Raw genomic sequence first — 19,601 nt, 5'->3', positions numbered from 1 at the left:
CCCCCCTACCACTGCACGACACAGACCGGCTTCTTCGCGACTCGATACACCCCGCGCCGAACGTTGGATCGGCACGAAAGCTAAAGTACGCAACTCACACGGGCAAAACGTCGGCGACTACAAGCACGTGCTTCGCCTCCAAATCGCCGACAACATGAATCGTTGCGCTCAACTCTGAACCGAAGGCGATCTCGGCGACGTGGAGGAGCGATGCTCCGTCCGCTGCCAAGTCCTCGACTTCGCAGCGCGTAAAACGACAGCCGCACAGCCGGGCCACCGTGCGTGTCGAGCATCAGGTTGCGAAAGGTTTCTCACGGAACGGTCCACCCCACCCCCCCGCCCGCCCGCGCGTGTGGTCACAAGTGCTGGGCCCAGTGTCCCAACAGTGACAATGACGAGCCCCTGAAGGACAAGCTCAGCATCAGGGCCAGAGGTCGCAACCGGGTACCCAATACCCGGACCCCTACCCGATACCCGGCTACCCGTACCCGGCCAGATATGGGTACGGGTAGCCGTTTGCGACCCTGTTGCGGCCGGGTACGGGTAGGCCGTGAGTCACCGGTGAGTAACCGTTTGTCACTCATTTCGGGTAGGGTACGGGTACGGGTAGGGAACGGGTACCCGTACCCGGCCAGGTACGGCTACGGGTAACCATTTGCGACCCTGGTGCGGCCGGGTACGGGTATGGGTAAGGAATCAAAACCCGTTTGCGACCTCTGATCAGGGCTTGGACCCAGGCCCCTGGAGGTGCTGGCTCGGCGCCCTAGTCCAGAAGCCAGCTTCAAGAAGACACATTCCATTAGTGCCCATTTAGAGCACCTCCCTTCTAGCATAGTTCATTGTGCCCTGGCTCCTATCTGATATTGCCCGATGATGCTGGATGCAATTACCAGCGAAACGTCGTACTCAAATTGTAAATGTTGTGGCTTCAACACACCGGTGGGCTAAAGCAGTGAACTATTTGTCTTTTGTCAACGTGACACTTTTTTACGGATTGGCCGTGTCGGGTGGTGGAGGGTTACGACACATTTATAAATAACGCGATCTAAACCCAAAAACGTTGATTATGAATAACATTGGTCGCGAAAGCCTACGTGTTAAACTAACTTTTTATCGATTACATACCTTATTTTGACATCAGCTATCCTTTACCCACTGTTGGATGAAGGTATTTCCTATAAATATAAAACATGCGACCCAAAAAGAGTGACCAACGTGGAAGTTCAGAAAAAGGTTGCACTTAAAAGACCTGATGATCATGATGCAGGCAGGCGGCGGTGAGAGGGAAACCGGCACTATTTGGACACATTTAGGATGGACAACAACAGGAACATTAAAAGTGTTGTCGTCGATCAGGGAGATGGAAGGAACCGGAAAGAGAGGAAGAGCGAACAGAGAATGGCTTAATGACGACATCAGGGGCCGTCCACAAATGACTTCACGCGATTTTGGACGATTTTTTACCCCCCCCCCCCTCCCTCGGCACACGGCGTCACAAAGTCAGACCCCCCCTCAAATATGACGTCACAAAGCTCTGCCCCCTCCCCCCCCAAAACCATATTTCCATTTTGAAAATAAAACATGCTTCAAATCGCTTTAAACTATTGTCATTGTAGTACGTATTTAATGTGGCGCTGCACTCTGATGTTGTAGGAGTGTTGTTTTAACAATTAGTGTTGTTATAACAATTCTATATTTATTTAAAGTTGCGCATTTTGATGTGACGTCACATTTCTCAAACTCCCCCTCCCCTCTCGTCACACATCGTCACAAATGTCTGACCCCCCCCCCCCCAGGTGCGTGACGTCATTTATGGAGGGCCCCTCATCAGATTAGTGCCAGAAAGATGTAGCACCGCTTGAGCACATTGGCAAAAGACAGAGGAAAGTTAAAACAAATGACGAAATGTGGAGTGGACACCTAACGGAATATCTGCCCATAGATCATGATGATGATAAATATGAGACCGCATTTACATAGCGATTATTGTACCGTCAAGAAATGTTTAGGTGGCCAAAACCCCATTTAAATGAGGCCATGACACCACAAAGCACAACGGTCTAATTAAATTAGCGGCCGCCAATGGCTCAGCGTTCAGCAGACCGTGTCCCCTTCTGGGGCTCCCTAGAGCAGCGATGTGGCCTTGTGCGCTACGCCACAAAACACGGCGACCCGAGTTCGATTCCCGTTCAAGGCCAACGCCAGTGACGATTATATCTGAACCGGTCCCGGGCCTCTCCTAGATCAACTCGGCATCAAAAAGAGTACCTGATGCGGTGTGTAAACGTCGGCACTTGGGAGACAAAGGGCGTGATGCTGGTCCACCCACCCCCTTTGTGTGCAGTGCTGGCCTTCGTAGGTGCTCGCGAACAGCACTTTCTGCAAAAGTCTGTTAAGGCTATACGGGGAAGATCATTGTCTTTGCGCGTGTGCAATGGGGCTTGTGTGATCGGGCTTGTGCGTGGGCTTGTGCATGCGCTATGGGGGCTTCTGAGTGTGCGAAGGGGTTTGGACGCCGATAGCTATGCCGAGATGTTAACTACCTCTCCTCATATACAGGAGGTCGTGGGTTCGATACAGACCACTGACGCCTGTATATTTGGAGTTTGCTAATCTCTCTCCACGTGGTCACGTGGATTTTTTCCTCTGGTACCTCTGGTTTTTCCCCTCACACTTAGAAATGTGCATTTAGATTGAGCTGCTATAAATATCCACGTGATAAAGCCACTTCGTTGAGCTATAATTTGTGGCCAGGTCGCTTCTGAAAACTAATTATACCGCTCAGTGGGCCTTTACCTGGTAAAATAAAGAGAAAAAAAATTGGGATTTGTTGACCTTTCTTATACTTTGCACTCCTATCATGTTTTTGTATTGTTTTTATTATTTGGATCTTTGGGTAAAGTCACGTAGATAGGTTCAAAGAAAATAACAAAAAACTACGACGTTTCGATCGCAATACAAGCGATTCAAAGCTCAATCAAATTGTTATTTTCTTTGAACATATCTAAGACCCAAAGAATATGAATTCCTGCAGTCACGAAAGCTTCAAGTCAAGATTTGTATTGTTTGTTGTCGTCACTTTCTGACCCCGTGCTCCTACTACTGGACATCTGTGAAAAAAAAGAGATTCCAAGCTCAATCAAATTCCTGCGGTAGAAACACAGATTCTGATTCCGAGTATCTTTAAGCAACGGGCCCTATCGCTAGGCAGCCATGCCTGACCCCGCCAGCACACGTGCCGATTTCGATTCCTCTCCTTTAAGTGCGCTGTCCGAAGACAGGCGTGGAGGGGGCACAATGCTCTCCCAGTGCTTTTTAAATTTTATCCATGGGAATAGTAAAGCCGACAGTTGCATCTGGGTCATTTCTCAGCCTCTCGGCCAGCAATCACAAGGACATCCGCCGCACCTCGCGTCCCTGTCCGTGCCGAGGATGCACACCCACTGGGCCGTGCCTCACCACCGTTAAGGGAGATAAATGGCAGGAGAGAAAGTGGGTGGCTGCCCCCCACCACCTCCCTACCACCCCCCCCCCCCCCCCCCCCTCCGTTTCCATGATCACGAGAAACAGGCTCTATCAAACCGGGAATGGTCCAGTTCCCAGCCCGGGAAAACACAACCAGAATCAGATTGTTTATTTAAGTTGTTGGGAATACGATGAGCTATATATATATAAATTATCATATGTCCAGTACGGGGGGGGAAGGGCACGTGGTCAGAAAGTTACAACAATAAGCTATACAAAAAACACACGATAGGAGGTGCCAGGTATAAGAAAGGTTAGCACCACCAGAGAGAGGGCAGACCCCCTAGTGCCCTCCTTACTCCATGACCACCTCTCCCTCCTCCTTCCACTTTGCACTCTGCAGCCTGGTAGCAGGGATCAAGGAATTCGATGTCAAAAAGTTAGCATTCAGTAAAGTTCGTACACCACGCATATTCTGGAACAAGCGGGCTACTGCAGTTAGTTACTCCACTTAGGGCGGCCACAGTGACAGGATGTTAACTGCCTCGCCTGGTACACAGGAGGACGCGGGTTCGATCCAGACCCTGACGCCTGCTGTATATTTGTATTCTTGGTTCTTTCGGTAAAGTCACGTAGAAGGGAAATAATAAAATAATAATTAAACATAATAAAATTTAATTCTCACGACGTTTCGGCCACAATGCAAGCAGCCGTCCTCAGGTGAAGAACAGAGCTGTCGGAAAGACAGCGTCCGACAGCCCTGTTCTTCACCTGAGGACGGCTGCTTGCGTTGTGGCCGAAACGTCGTGAGAATTTTATTTTATTGTTTTATTTTTATTATTTCCCTTCTACGTGACTTTACCGAAAGAACCAAAAATATGAATCCCTGCAGTCACGAAAGCTTTAAATCAAAATGGATAAATGGATGTTTGTCTTTTGGGTTGAGCTCTCATTTAAAAAGACTTGCCCCCCCCCCCCCGTCCCAACCACCCCCCCTACGCAAGACTCATCACCTTGTCTCGGGAGTGCACGGGAGACCTTTCGCCAGCCAGCGAGCGAGCGAGCGCCGCTCCCACCTCCCTGCACAGAGGGGATTAGAGCCATGGGTCCCACTGCCTTCCACGTCTGTGACGCACACAACGCACACGCCTGTGATGCAAGCAGGCAAATACCGACCCCCCCCCCCTGCTGCATTATGCACCGCATGCTCATAACAAAAAGGGGGGGGTAGTGGGGTGGCATTGTTGTCTGCGCCGCCGCCGCCACCACTACGGAGAGCAGCACGGACAGCCTGGAATAGCGCTCTCCATGGGCGAGAAATACACGGCCCGTTTAACCAGCCTTATTACACTCCAGAGCCCGGGGCCACTTGCAGGACGCGGCGCATTTGGCAAGAGAATTTTCTAAAAAAAAGAAGCCGGTTTTGATAAATCGAACGCAATGCGCACGTTCAAGGCCGGCTACGCACCAAACGAACGCGTTCCATTTCCGAACCGCAGGGGGTTTTTGATTAGCGTCCCACCGTGGTTTGAAGTTCGTTAAGGAAAATGACATTGGGGCCCCCCTTTTTCTGACAGGACACGCGAGCGATGAGCATGCGCGCGTGCAGAGCCTGACAAGAGTGCGCGAGCGAGGGACGGGAGGAATTCGCGAAACGAGGCTCTGTGCTGTATGCAACAGGCCGCAAGGTAGTGGGGTGGGGTGGGTGTAATCGCGGTGCAAGTGGGGAGCTAACCGAGCTATTAACCGGGCAAAAAACACTTGAGTTTGCTTTCCCAGCCAGGGCCAAAATCAATGGCAAGTGATATCCCAACTGGTCTTGGGCTCCCCCTCTCCTTCCCCTCGCCAACCCGCATTGACGAAACGCGGTGAAGTATGGTCAAACATTCCCAATGACCAAAAAGGTGTGTGAACACCTTCATCTTCGAGAAATGGTTGGTTTGACGTTCGTGTATCAAAGAGACGACGCTCAATTGCGCCGTCTTCTGTTTGACGCTCTTGAATTAGTAGTTTTTTTCTCGCCAGGAGCCACTCATGAGGCTTCTTCATCATTTCCAATGTTGGGTTTCACCCCCCACCCCCTTCAGGGATATTTCTGGGTCTATTCTTGACAACAGTAATACTGCTGTAGCATCTACGATGGCTTTTCCTAAAAGTTTGGAGCTTGATTACGGCCTAGAGCAATGTGGAAGGAGATGATGATGGCATGCGCACGCATGCGTGTACAGGGGATTAGGTAACAAGAGACAAACCCCATTGAAATGGACTACAATGAACACCAGAAGCCGCCCAATTAGAGCACCAATTTTTCTTACCCTGGCTGAAGAAAAATTTCCATTGTGGATTTTGGGGTGGGACGCAAACACACTTACCAACACCAATACCCGCCACTCGCCACTAAGCGATGGTGACGGTCACCACGGCGCCTGTGCTAGGCCAGGTGCACTTTGAGGCTAATCACGTGAAGTGTCGAAGGCTCGCTGACGGAAGGTCACGGGACAGACCCAGGCGGTGCCGTGGGTTGGCCGACCGAGGTGACTGGCAGATGCACACCAGCTGTACCCCCCTCCCCCCCCCACAACTGGGCTGACACACTTGGGCAGGCTCTCACACACACAGGATCACCCGTCGCCCGCCGTGCAGCAGACAGAATGAGACTGCGCCTGACAGCATCGGCAGGGCGAGCGCAAAAAAACTGTACAAGCCAGTTGAGTGGGCCCGCCAGCATCCCGACCACCAGGCTGTCCAGCCACTCAACATCGTGATCACTCGTACATTTTAGCATTTGGCGAGAGAGCTCCTCATGACAGTTGAACGCGTTTGAGCTACCGGTGGAAATTACACATTCCTATGGCTGGTCCACCCATAAAGACAACCACCGCTTGTCGTCTTCTCGAAAAGTGCCGCTCGTTTTTTTTGGGAGCAACTCCACGGGGGGAGATGGTACGACTCGGACCCCTTACCGGAATTTGAACTCCGCAACCTTTCAACTGCGAGTGGAGTGTTCTAACCACACTGCTGCCTGGCCGCATTGAACGGAACACGACCACCGATTTACCGTCCCGTCACAACAAAAACCCACACGTGACCTTGCCGGCCCCAACCGAGTGTGCAACACACCTCCAATATAAACACCGGCGATCAGGTCATCAGGGTCCCCAGAAAATCTTCCACCGAGGATAGGGATGGCCACGTTCTGGCTTCATGTGCAAGACGCACGCCAATTTCCCCGCCGACTGCTTTTGGAGGTCACCAGAGCTCCCGGCAGTCCTAGTGACAGAGGCAGAGATGGTGGCTGAGGCCCGTCAAGCGTGCGGAGTGCACGCGTGCGTGCGTACCTTGACACTTTGCCCTCGGATATATATTTTTTTCTGCTTCGACGGGGACGAGGCAGCTCTCCGCAATTGTCGTTGTTTTCTGTCGGCGCGAATAACTGCATGGAATTGAGACGCGCGCTACCAGGGAGCAGTACGCACGGGTGGACGCGTGCCCGCACCAAAAATGACGTGTGGCCATGCTGATGTCCGTTAAGTAAAAGACTCGCGCGCCCCTAACCGCCAACTCATCACGATGCCTCGTGCTGCTTCCCCCCCATCACTGGCCTGCACCTCTGATTGGCTCGGTTGGCTATATAGGGTGCGAAATAAGTTCAACATTTTTCGATTTAAAGCTTTCGTGACTGCAGGGATTCATCTTCTTGGTTCTTTCGGTAAAGTCACGTAGAAGGGAAATAATAAAATAAAATATTGAAAATAAAACATAATAAAATACAATTCTCACGATGGTTCAACATTCACATATACTTGCGGTACTTCCTGAAGAAGTACCGCAATGGATTATTTAATCCATCTGAGCAGTTCTTTCAGTGCTACCCCCCCCCCCCCCCCGCAACTCTCCCCCATGTGTGTGTGGGATGTCTCCACACACTATGGTTTCCTACCACATGGCCAACACTCAAATTAATTGCCCAATCGTTTGAATGCAAGACCCTCGTGAAATTGAGTCCCCGAGACTTGGTGAAGCTTTCTTCTCATCATCAACAGCACAATAATCATCGCCTTCACCATCACCACCTCTGATCTAGATCGTCCAACACAGTAGCATTTGGCTACTCTGAATTTCCACACAATAAGCCACTTAGGTGAGCCATCATTTGTGGCCAGGTTGCTTCTGAAGAAGAGCAATATAGCTCAGTGAGCCTTACATGGTAATTTTTTTTTTATAGTTTACTGAATGAGTCATTGATTTACACAGGAAAACCTCAATACTCTTTTTCCAGCAGGGTCTTGCACTGGGAAGTTTGGCCGATTCCAAATCGGGTGACGTTTTGCGTTTGGGAGAAAACTCAAATACCTGGAGAAAATCCATGCATAGGCAAGGAACAATACTCAATACGTCCACACGCAGAGATTAACAACCCATGTGTGTGTCCTGCTATCTCCCGGCCACAATCGCAGACCCTACACAGAACCAAGACAAAAAAAGACTGAGGCCGCAAGCCTGGCAGGTGACTAATCACTGAAACGAACCTAAACAACTCGAGCATCAGTCAGAGACATCTCGATACGTGCCGCGAGAGCGAGAAGGCTCTACTGCAAGGCCGACGTGCAGCAAATGTCGGGTGAAAAGATTAAATGAAGCTCAAATTCTGTGCGGAACAATCAGCGGGAGAAAAAAAAGCAGCGCAGAACATGCGCAAGAAACGTAACATTGCTCAGCATCACCCAGCCACGTTCAAGAGACGCTGCGAGGGGCGGACAGAAATCCCGGGGGCTCGCGCCTCTGCGTTCGCGTGCACGCCGGCTTAACGGGCCCCCGGGGGGGGTCACATTATTCACGCGCGGCGAGGGTTCAACTCCATTTACACCAGAATGCACAGAGTTCCCCCCCTTGTGCCGTGACACACGACGAAACGTCCTTTTCGATTCGCGGCGAAGCGTTCCTCGTCAATCCACCGTTGGGCGAAGGCTTCACCCCCCCAACCCCCCTCCCAACCGTGTCAGCCACGCTGAGAGAAGACCGATAAAATGCTTCGCGACTTCTTGGCTCACCACCCACGGACATTGGGGTGCCGCCCTGTAGAAGCGGAGGGTTTGATTTGTCGTGAAAATTTAAGTGTGTGTACATCGCGGTGAATGCAGAGGCCACCAGTGGCTGGGGGCTGGGGGGTGGGGGGGTTCTCCACCATTCCTTACTGGATTATGTCACGACTAAAAAAACCTGCCAGGGTGCCTGAAGAAAATCGACATATATTATTACACACACCCACACACGAGCAATAAAAACAGAAAATCTGCCGTACAGAAAAGAGCCGATACCTACTTGCTGTACTGCGTCACAAGAACGGCACACTTGTCGCCTTTCTACCACGCAATCCTTTAACCCCCCCAAGGTAAGGCCATGCTCCGCTGTTCGAGTGCGAAACGGAATAACTCGACGAACAAAGCGAGTAAATGCGACAGCGAACAAACAGCATTCCAGTTGGGCAAGTGCAGCCCTCGAAGCGTACGCGGCGATATTAAAGATTGTAATGTTTTGTAAGCATGCCTGCAGTGTGGCGAGGGTCATTAAGGGAAGACGGACTCGATCTACTTCACAGGGAAATCAATGCTTCCCTCCACCTACATTACTCAAGCACTGCGTGTCGACACATCCGCACGCACGCAACAATAGGCGCCATTCGCTACCTAACTGGCGGTGACATCACCATAGCGTGCTCGTGCCAAGCTAGGTGCAACTTGAAGCCACGTGAAGTGTCGCAGGCTCGTTCGCTGGCAGGTCACGGGACAGACCCAGGTGTTATGGGTTCACCCGCTGAGATGATTGGTAGACACACACACACAAAGACAAAGATCCCCCGAGTAGCCTTTAACAAACTGTTGGGGCAAGTACTGTTAGCGAGCACCTATGAAGGCTGGAACGGTATAGGAGGGGGTGGGTGGCTGGCACCACGCCCGACCACCTTTGTCTCCCCAGTAGTGATGCTTACACACTGCACCAGGTACTCATTTGAGGCTGAATCGACTGTGAGGAGGCCCAGGACCGGTTCAAATAATCCCCACTGATGTCGGCTGTGAGCGGGAATCGAACTGGGGACGCCGGGTTCATAGCGCAGCGTGCCAACCCCAACACTACCACTTCCCACAACACACACACATGCACCACCACACACAAACACACACACAGGCACACCACTACCCACACACACCACCATGTCCACATGCAAGGACACACACACACACAAACACATCAATTCACTCACGCAAAAACACACATGCGCACCGACACATACATGCGAGCGCACACTGCTGCCTGTAAGTGGTCACGGGGCATTAACTGAGAGCTTAATAACACTTGTACATTACTTGCAGGGCAGCTGTGAGACCTGGGGGTCAGCGGGTTCCTTTAGCTCGGTGGTGATAGTTCGACTCCCCCGCGCTCTCGTGCTGGAAATATCCACGAGGCATTTAAAAGCGCGTGTCATGGAAAGTGGGATCCTCAAGCAGCCCAAGCCGACGTTAAGCAAAATAACAGTCTGTCACGTGCTTGCGTCACAGGCGAAAAACGCCAAATTTAAACATGTGCAACAATTGAAGGAAATCAAACGACAACAAAACTCACAAGGACCTTGCGACGTTGGCTGTGCCCACAAAAAAGCTACCCGCTGCATTAATTTTCCCCTCTGGGAGTGGGGTGGGGGGTCCCCATCTGCGACTCAAACGAGCGTTCACCTCTTTCCCATGCTGCAGGTAAAAGTGGCGCAGATGTTTTTGCTGTGGCGTCGGAATTTGCTTTGACAATAATCACTGCCTCTCCCAGGCGTCTCTCCCGCCGTGTGAAAGAGACGTGCCTCTTTGGCCCTTACGCCTCCTCATCATAAGTGTAAATTATTTGCTGTACGGTCCCTTCTCCTATAAACACGGTCGCCGTTGCGTTCCTGAAGCACATCACGTTATGGACAAATCACGTTATAATATAGGGTAAAGCACAGTCCGCGATAACACGTGAGATGCGTACGCAGGCTGAGCAAAGACTGAGGTGCGTGGGTAGCATCTAGAAGCATCCAGCAGCATCCCGCCTCGTGAGAAACTACGCCGACGTAGTTCTGTTCGCTCAAACCGCGGTATATCCAATTCGCATCCGCGTTATAAAAATGTCTTCCCTAATACATGCATAGGGTCATATCCAATTCGCGTTACGAAAACACGCAGCGTTACAGGACAACAGACTGTATTCACAACTTAAATATAAATGGTCATCCAAGGAATACATAGTGCCGGGTTTTTTGTTTGTTATGGGACTTAAAAACACAAACGCGGGAACGTGCAGAAATATGAAACGTAGGGAGAATGGCAGAAGGGTGCCCTGTCGTGAGTAACAATCGATTCGCCAACCCACCAAGTGAATCGACACGTTTCCAGGGCCCACGAACAATGCAGCAATAACATAACATAAAAATTGGTGGGGGGGGGGGGGGGTCATACTTTGCCAAACGAAATCACAGTCATTTGCCATTTGCCAACCCTATGATACATCACGCTTTGTGAATCGGCATTTACGTGTCCAAAACAAGCGCGTGGAGAGTTCACTTGCTGTGCCCGAATGGGCTTTTTACACATCCTTCGAGCTGTGGATCTCCGCGACTACCTGCCATGGAGATGTTGTGTAGCACCATCGTTCCAGCGTTGGGCCTACGCCTTCCTCTCACAGTTACAAAAAAAATATACAAAAGCACGCGAACGGTTTTAATCACCGACTTGCGAGGCAGTCGGCGCATATTTGGAGTGTGCCACTCTCCCGCCGCCCGGGAGTAGACGTTACGCTGGCAGTTTCCGCACATCATTTAATTAAAACGCCTTGCGGACAAATACTGCGCCGTGAATAGTCTCCCGAGGCTTGTGATAGGAGAATGTTGTCCAGGAGCAGCTCAGGCACAATATTCTCATGCGAAAGGCATATGGCCATTACTGGTAATCATGCGCACCCATGCCCTAATGCGATAGGTAAATCCACATCACACGGGGACACTGCATTAATTCTCGCACACACACACCTCTACACTGCACTACGGACGCATAAATCACACACACACACACATCTCTACTGGACGAACACAACATCAACCACCGTTCAACAGCAAGTGGCCGTGACGTCAACTCGGTGCTTGTGCCAGGCTAAGTACGCCTTGAGGCCACGTGAAGTGCCAAAAGCTAATGGACTACAAAGATAACCCCTTCATAGCCGGAGTAGACTTTTGGGGCAAACGCTGTGAGCGAGCACCGAAGAAAACCCGCACGGTCCAAGCGGGAGAGGGTGGCCAGCACCACGTCCGACCGCCTTTGTCTCCCCAATGGCAATGTTTGGGTTTGGAAGCCCATGGGCTTGTAATTGCCAACGCACCGTTCCATTATTGGTGCATGCACTCATCTTCCGTCCAAGCAAGATTATCTGCTGGGCTATGTCGTGGTAGAACAGCAAACGTGAGCCTACGTCCTTGGCACCAGGACCTACTGTGGAGAGCTGTAAGCCACTCTCTAGTACCATCAACAATAAATTGCAGCGCCACCACAATTTGTCACCCTTAAGGGGGAAGAATGGTGATCCGATCTACGACCCACGGGGAACAGGTCTGCAGATTTTGCTGAGCAACTCTGTTTTATATGGGGGAGGGGTGGGGGTTGGGGTGTGGGGAACCCCTCGGCCATAACAATACTGGATAGGTGGGCCAGTGTTCTTCGTCGCAAGGCCTGTGGGCCACTGGCAGCCTCTGGTGGCCTTTAATGCGGGCCCCGACAATACACAAACGTGAAAACACCCCCCCCCCCCCACCGCTCGCCCCCCCACACCATCAACGCGCTATCAAACCCCAAATGGCTTGAAATTGTGTGGCGGCCCTCACACCGATGATGTCTTAGCGGCGAAAGTAGTAAAGAACACTGGCGTAAGGTCACTTGACCCTACGACAGGAAGTAGATGGCCCCCCTTCCACCATTGTGAGTGGCTGGCTGTTTGCCATCTGCCGAGGAGCTGCAAAAAGGCGATCCAGAGCCCGAGAACTCTACGTGTGTACTGTGCGTTGAACCTATTTTGCCAACCGTGCTGATCGGGAGTAAAGGGCAGGATGGCGATGCACTCCAAAATGAATCGCCGAGGCGGAGAAGCGCTTTGCGTGCGAGGCAGGTCTCATCTCTTCATTGGCTACCACATACCTGTCAACCCCTTATCAGTGCCCTGCCTTATTACAGACTAGTACAGACCATATTGGTCACGCCGTGCCCTTGTAAATCTCAACGTTCATCCTACAAATTCCCATCACAAGGGAGAAACACAAAAAATCGACAATCACCACTAGTACACTCAGCCACACACCCTCATACCTGTCAACCCCTTATCAGTGCTTATCTTATTACAGACCAGTACAGAGCTTATTGGTCACCCCGTGCCCTTATAAATATCAACGTTCATCCTATAAAGTCCCATCACAAGGGAGAAACACAAACAAAAACTTTTTTTTGCCCGAATTGAAAAGACTCTACGGCGGTATGGACCCGAAACTCAATTTTCCTGTACTAGAATACGGGTAAACAGTATGGGTCGACAGGTATGGTACCAGTCAATTTCCGAGTGGATTTTGAGATACTGCTATTCACCTATACGGCTTTAAAAAGGGCTCACCACCCCACGTAACTTTCAGAAACGAATACATTTACACATTCCATCAAGGTCCTTAAGATCTTCGGATCTACAACTGCTCAGCACTCCCAGGTCTGTAGGTTGCGCTCTTTCTGTGATCGGGCTTTTTGTTAGCGTGGCAGCCAACCTATGGAACGCCTTGCCACTTGAAATCTGGGCAATCGGAGTCGGTCGATATATTTAAGTCTGCTTTGACAAACCATCTCTTTAAAGTGGCCTTCATTTTTTAAATCCTTTATATTAAGTTCACTTGCTTGCTTGCGCGCTTACGACCGTGAAAATCTTTCGGTCGTTTTTTAACCCACTTCCCGTGATCCAATCGAGCTGACATTTTGCACACAGACTCGTTATGCGTGACAATTTATTTTCGTGAAAATTTTTTCCCAAAATTTTCTACATTTTAGGAATTTTTTTTTATATTTAATTACCAATTGCTTAATGGTGGCAGGCAATCATCTGACCCATAGGTTGCAGCCATCTCAAGCCAGAGGACGAGAGTACTCTAGCCGCCATGCATATAAAGGATGTATAGTGAAAAACTTTGTTTTTACGGGTTCATTTTTTAGCTTGGTCGGTTGCCCCTGGTTCTGTTTTTGTTTCATACTGCTAATGCATTGCACATTTGGGAATCCGAGGATGGAATGCACAACTATACATCTGAATTATTGTTATTATTTTTATGCGACAGAATTTCTCGGGACATCTTCTGCGGGATTAGAATGGCATCCTGCCCTAGTGGTTGCCCCGGTTTTTTCTCCCCCTTTACAGAGGAGGGGCAGGGGCGAGAATGCAATCGATTGTAATACCATCATTGTGAAACCGAAAAGTCTTGGCGAGGATTGTTCAACATCGTCTTGCCAGGAACGATGAAGAATCAGCCTTGACAGCTTCCACCCCCCTCCAATGTGGTTTCGGGGCGGTGAGATCCTTCACAGACACCAAGTATTCTACGTCCAGCCTGCTACAGCAGCGTAGAGAATTTTCCACGGTGCACTGAAGCATACACGCAGATATTATAATGTATACACACCGAATACACACACACAGAGAGAGGCATTGACAATGACACACACAACATGCGCACACGTACACATTGCATGCACACACACACACAGACCTAACAGACTGTTTGGGGCAAGTGCTGTTAGCGAGTAGCACCTATGAAGGCCGGCACGGCGCACAGAGGGGGTGGGTGGCCAGCACCACCCCCGGCCGCCTTTGTCTCCCCAGTGGCGATGTTCAGATAATCGTCACCTGGTGGCACCGTAATAAAACAGACGCACGCGCAGCACAGCGCTGAATATAAACTCACAATGCGTCACATCACGGCAAGAATGTGCACACACCATATACACACACACACCGTATACACACCATATACACACAGTGCAGTGTGTACACACCATATACACAGTATGTACACACCATATACACAGTGCGTACACACTATACACACACGCAGTGCGTACATACCACATACGCAGTGCGTACATACACACGCAGTGCGTACACACCACATACACACGCAGTGCGTACACACCATATACACACGCAGTGCGTACACACCATATACACACGCAGTGCGTACACACCATATACACACGCAGTGCGTACACACCACATACACACGCAGTGCGTACACACCACATACACACGCAGTGCGTACACACCACATACACACGCAGTGCGTACACACCACATACACACGCAGTGCCTACACACCACATACACACGCAGTGCCTACACACCACATACACACGCAGTGCCTACACACCACATACACACGCAGTGCCTACACACCACATACACACGCAGTGCCTACACACCACATACACGCAGTGCCTACACACCACATACACGCAGTGCGTACACACCACATACACACAGTGCGTACACACCACATACACACAGTGCGTACACACCACATACACACAGTGCGTACACACCACATACACACAGTGCGTACACACCACATACACACAGTGCGTACACACCACATACACACAGTGCGTACACACCACATACACACACAGTGCGTACACACCACATACACACACAGTGCGTACACACCACATACACACACAGTGCGTACACACCACATACACACACAGTGCGTACACACCACATACACACACAGTGCGTACACACCACATACACACACAGTGCGTACACACCACATACACACACAGTGCGTACACACCACATACACACACAGTGCGTACACACCACATACACACACAGTGCGTACACACCACATACACACACAGTGCGTACACACCACATACACACACAGTGCGTACACACCACATACACACACAGTGCGTACACACCACATACACACACAGTGCGTACACACCACATACACACACAGTGCGTACACACCACATACACACACAGTGCGTACACACCACATACACACACAGTGCGTACACACCACATACACACACAGTGCGTACACACCACATACACACACAGTGCGTACACACCACATACACACACAGTGCGTACACACCACATACACACACAGTGCGTACACACCACATACACACACCATATACACACAGTGCGTACACACCATATACACACAGTGCAATGCACCACGTGTCGTGTACACACATACAATGTATACGACACACACAGAGTCGTATGTGCAGTATACATTAGAAGTACACGCAGCGTAAAGTGCACGCATTGCATTCGCAACACACACACTTGTTACAGCACAGTACCGGTTATTTGTGCGTATAGAGAGTACTACCATTGTTGTTGTTGTTGTACAAGCAACGTGTGTGGGTGTACATTGTGTGGGTGACACGTGCACGCCGTGTACTGTAAGTACAGTCATACAGTGGCGCGCACACATGCCACGTGTGTCACACCACATACAGATGGCACACACGTGTGTGACACACACGTGTGTCACACACACACGTGTCACACCACACACACACACACACGTGTGTCACACGTGTCACACCACACACACACACCACACGTGTCACACCACACACGTGTCACACCACACACACACACACACGTGTCACACCAAACACACACACACACGTGTCACACCAAACACACACACACACGTGTCACACCAAACACACACACGTGTCACACCACACACACACACACGTGTGTCACACGTGTCACACCACACACACACACGTGTCACACCAAACACACACACGTGTCACACCACACACACACACGTGTGTCACACGTGTCACACCACACACACACACCACACGTGTCACACCACACACGTGTCACACCACACACACACACACACGTGTCACACCACACACACACACACGTGTCACACCAAACACACACACACACGTGTCACACCAAACACACACACGTGTCACACCACACACACACACACCACACACACACACACGTGTCACACCACACACACACACACGTGTCACACCACACACACACACACGTCACACCACACACACACACGTGTCACACCACACACACACACGTGTCACACCACACACACACACACGTGTCACGCCACACACACGTGTGCTACACCATAAAAAAGACAAAGATCCCCTGTATAGCCTTGACAGACTGTAGGGGCAAGTGCTGTTAGCGAGCAGCACCTATGAATACCACACCACACGCACACCAACACAAGTATCCACCAACACACACACAACTACAGTACTGATAGCCCCTTTACTCACAACTACGGCGTTAGTACACAGCCTGTGTGTAGTGTGTTAGTGTGTGTAGTGTTAGTATAGTGTGTGTAGTGTTAGTATAGTGTGTGTAGTGTGTGTACATCGTGTAGTGTGTTAGTACATGTGTAGTGTTAGTGTGTGTACATCGTGTAGAGTGTTAGTACATTGTGTAGTGTGTTAGTACATCGTGTAGAGTGTTAGTACATTGTGTAGTGTGTTAGTACAGTGTGTAGAGTGTTAGTACATTGTGTAGTGTTAGTGTGTGTAGTGTGTGTACAGGGTGTAGAGTGTTAGTACATGTGTAGTGTATGTGTAGCGTCAGTACACCGTGTAGTGTTAGAATATTGTATAGTGTGTGTAGTGTTAGTACAACGTGTTAGTACATGTGTATAGTGTGTTGTTGGAGTGTGTGTGTTGTTATTGGTGTGGTGTTGGTGTGTGTGTTAGTGGTGGTGGTGTGTGTGTGTTGTTGGTGGTGTGGCCTCAAGGTGCACCTAGCCTGGCACAAGCGTCGTGGTGACGTCACCGCCACTTCGTGGCGAATGGCGGTTGTTGTTGGTGTGTGTTGTTGGTGGCGTGTGTTGTTGTTGTTGGTGGTGTGTGTGTTGTTGGTGTGTGTGTTGTTGGTGTGTGTGTGTTGTTGGTGTGTGTGTGTTGTTGGTGTGTGTGTGTTGTTGGTGTGTGTGTGTTGTTGGTGGCGTGTGTGTTGTTGGTGGCGTGTGTGTTGTTGGTGTGTGTGTTGTTGGTGTGTGTGTGTTGTTGGTGTGTGTGTTGTTGTTGGTGTGTGTGTGTTGTTGTTGGTGTGTGTTGTTGGTGGTGGTGTGTGTTGTTGTTGTGTGTGTTATTGGTGGTGTGTGTGTTGTTGTTGGTGTGTGTGTTGTTGGTGGTGTGTGTTGTTGGTGTGTGTGTGTTGTTGGTGTGTGTGTTGTTGGTGTGTGTGTGTTGTTGGTGGCGTGTGTTGTGTTGTTGGTGTGTGTGTGTTGTTGGTTGTGTTGTTGTTGGTGTGTGTGTGTTGTTGTTGGTGTGTGTTGTTGGTGTTGTTGGCGCGTGTGTTGTTGGTGGTGGTGTGTGTTGTTGTTGTGTGTGTTATTGGTGGTGTGTGTGTTGTTGTTGGTGTGTGTGTTGTTGGTGGTGTGTGTGTTGTTGGTGGTGTGTATGTTGTTGGTGTGTCTGTGTTGTTGTTGGTGTGTATGTTGTTGGTGTGTCTGTGTTGTTGGCGCGTGTGTTGTTGGTGTGTCTGTGTTGTTGTTGTTGGTGTGTGTTGTTGGTGTGTGTTGTTGTTGGTGTGTGTGTTGTTGTTGGTGTGTGTTGTTGGCGCGTGTGTTGTTGTGGTGTGTGTTGTTGGCGCGTGTGTTGTTGTGGTGTGTGTTGTTGGTGGTGTGTGTGTTGTTGTTGGTGTGTATGTTGGTGGGTGTGTGTGTTGTTGGTGGTGTGTGTGTTGTTGTTGGTGTGTATGTTGTTGGTGTGTTGTTGTTGGCGCGTGTGTATGTTGTTGGTGTGTGTGTTGTTGGTGGTGTGTGTTGTTGTTGGTGTGTATGTTGTTGGTGTGTTGTTGTTGGCGCGTGTGTATGTTGTTGGTGTGTGTGTTGTTGGTGGGTGTGTGTTGTTGGTGGGTGTGTGTGTTGTTGGTGTGTTGTTGTTGTGTGTGTGTTGTTGTTGGTGTGTTGTTGTTGTTGGTGTGTGTGTTGTTGTTGTTGGTGTGTATGTTGTAGTTGTTGGTGTGTGTAAACACACGCGGCTAGGCACGGGGGTAGCTGTCGAGGCGAGGAGACTTACCAGACGCTGCCGTGGCAGCGCGGACGAGGATGTTCGCTCGCTGTTCCGTTGAGCACGACGGGGAAAAATAATGTGTGACGACCCGCAGACGCCGCACATTTATACTCTCTCACACACACAGAGACACACACAGACACACACCGGCACAGACACGCAGACACACACCGGCACGCACCGGCACACGCACACACGTGCGCGGAGAACAACGCAGACGAGCCGGGGAGATGGGGGGTGGGGGGGGTTGGGCTGTACAAGCCCCGCCCCCTCGTTGCCCCTCCCCCCCGCGCGTCCCCCGCACCCCTCGTCACCCCCCCCTCGTCTCACCCCCCCTCGTCCCCCCCCTCTCCCCCTCGTCCCCCCCCCCTCGTCCCCCCCCCCTCGTCCCCCCCCCCTCGTCCCCCCCTCGTCCCCTCCCCCTCGTCCCCCCCTCGTCCCCCCCCCCTCGTCCCCCCCTTCTCCCCCCCCTCTCCCCCTCGTCTCACCCCCCCTCGTCCCCCCTCTCCCCCCCTCGTCCCCCCCCCCTCGTCCCCCCCTCGTCCCCCCCCCCTCGTCCCCCCCTCGTCCCCCCCTCGTCCCCCCCCTCGTCCCCCCCTCGTCCCCCCCCTCGTCCCCCCCTCGTCCCCTCCCCCTCGTCCCCCCGTCTCGCCCCGCCCCCCCTCGTCCCCCCCCTCCCTCTCGTCCCCTCCCCCTCGTCCCCCCTCGTCGCCCCGCCCTCCCTCGCCCCCCCCTCGTCCCCCCACCTCCTCGCCCCCCCGTCCCCCCCGTCCCCCCTCATCCCCTCGCCCCCCCGCTCCCCCTCGCCCCCCGGTCCCCGCCCTCTCATCCCCCCCACCACGCTTCGTCGCATACGCAGTTGTATAGAAGCAATGTGAGTTTGTGATGGGTGCAATGCATAGGCCAGCAGCAATACCCCCTCGCGTATATATTTTCCTCTCCGACGCACAATTAAATACACATTTTTTAAAACTT

General features: G+C 51.3%; 1 protein-coding gene across 7 annotated transcripts in view; it reads right to left on the bottom strand.

The window, feature by feature from the left end:
* TPST1 (tyrosylprotein sulfotransferase 1) overlaps positions 1-18,840 on the bottom strand; it is a 63,421-nt gene extending 44,581 nt beyond the window's left edge. For all 7 annotated transcript variants that reach the window (XM_061562044.1, XM_061562039.1, XM_061562041.1 and 4 more), the window contains exon 1: positions 18,633-18,840. The gene's annotated coding sequence lies outside the window, so the exon portion shown is untranslated. The remainder of the gene's footprint in view (positions 1-18,632) is intronic.
* Positions 18,841-19,601: the final 761 nt, after the last annotated feature.

The sequence above is a fragment of the Lethenteron reissneri genome, chromosome 28, assembly GCF_015708825.2.
Source record: "Lethenteron reissneri isolate LAM-NWPU_2019-01 chromosome 28, ASM1570882v1, whole genome shotgun sequence".
NCBI classification, from domain to species: Eukaryota; Metazoa; Chordata; class Hyperoartia; order Petromyzontiformes; family Petromyzontidae; genus Lethenteron; species Lethenteron reissneri.
This window is presented reverse-complemented; position numbering and strand designations above follow the sequence as displayed.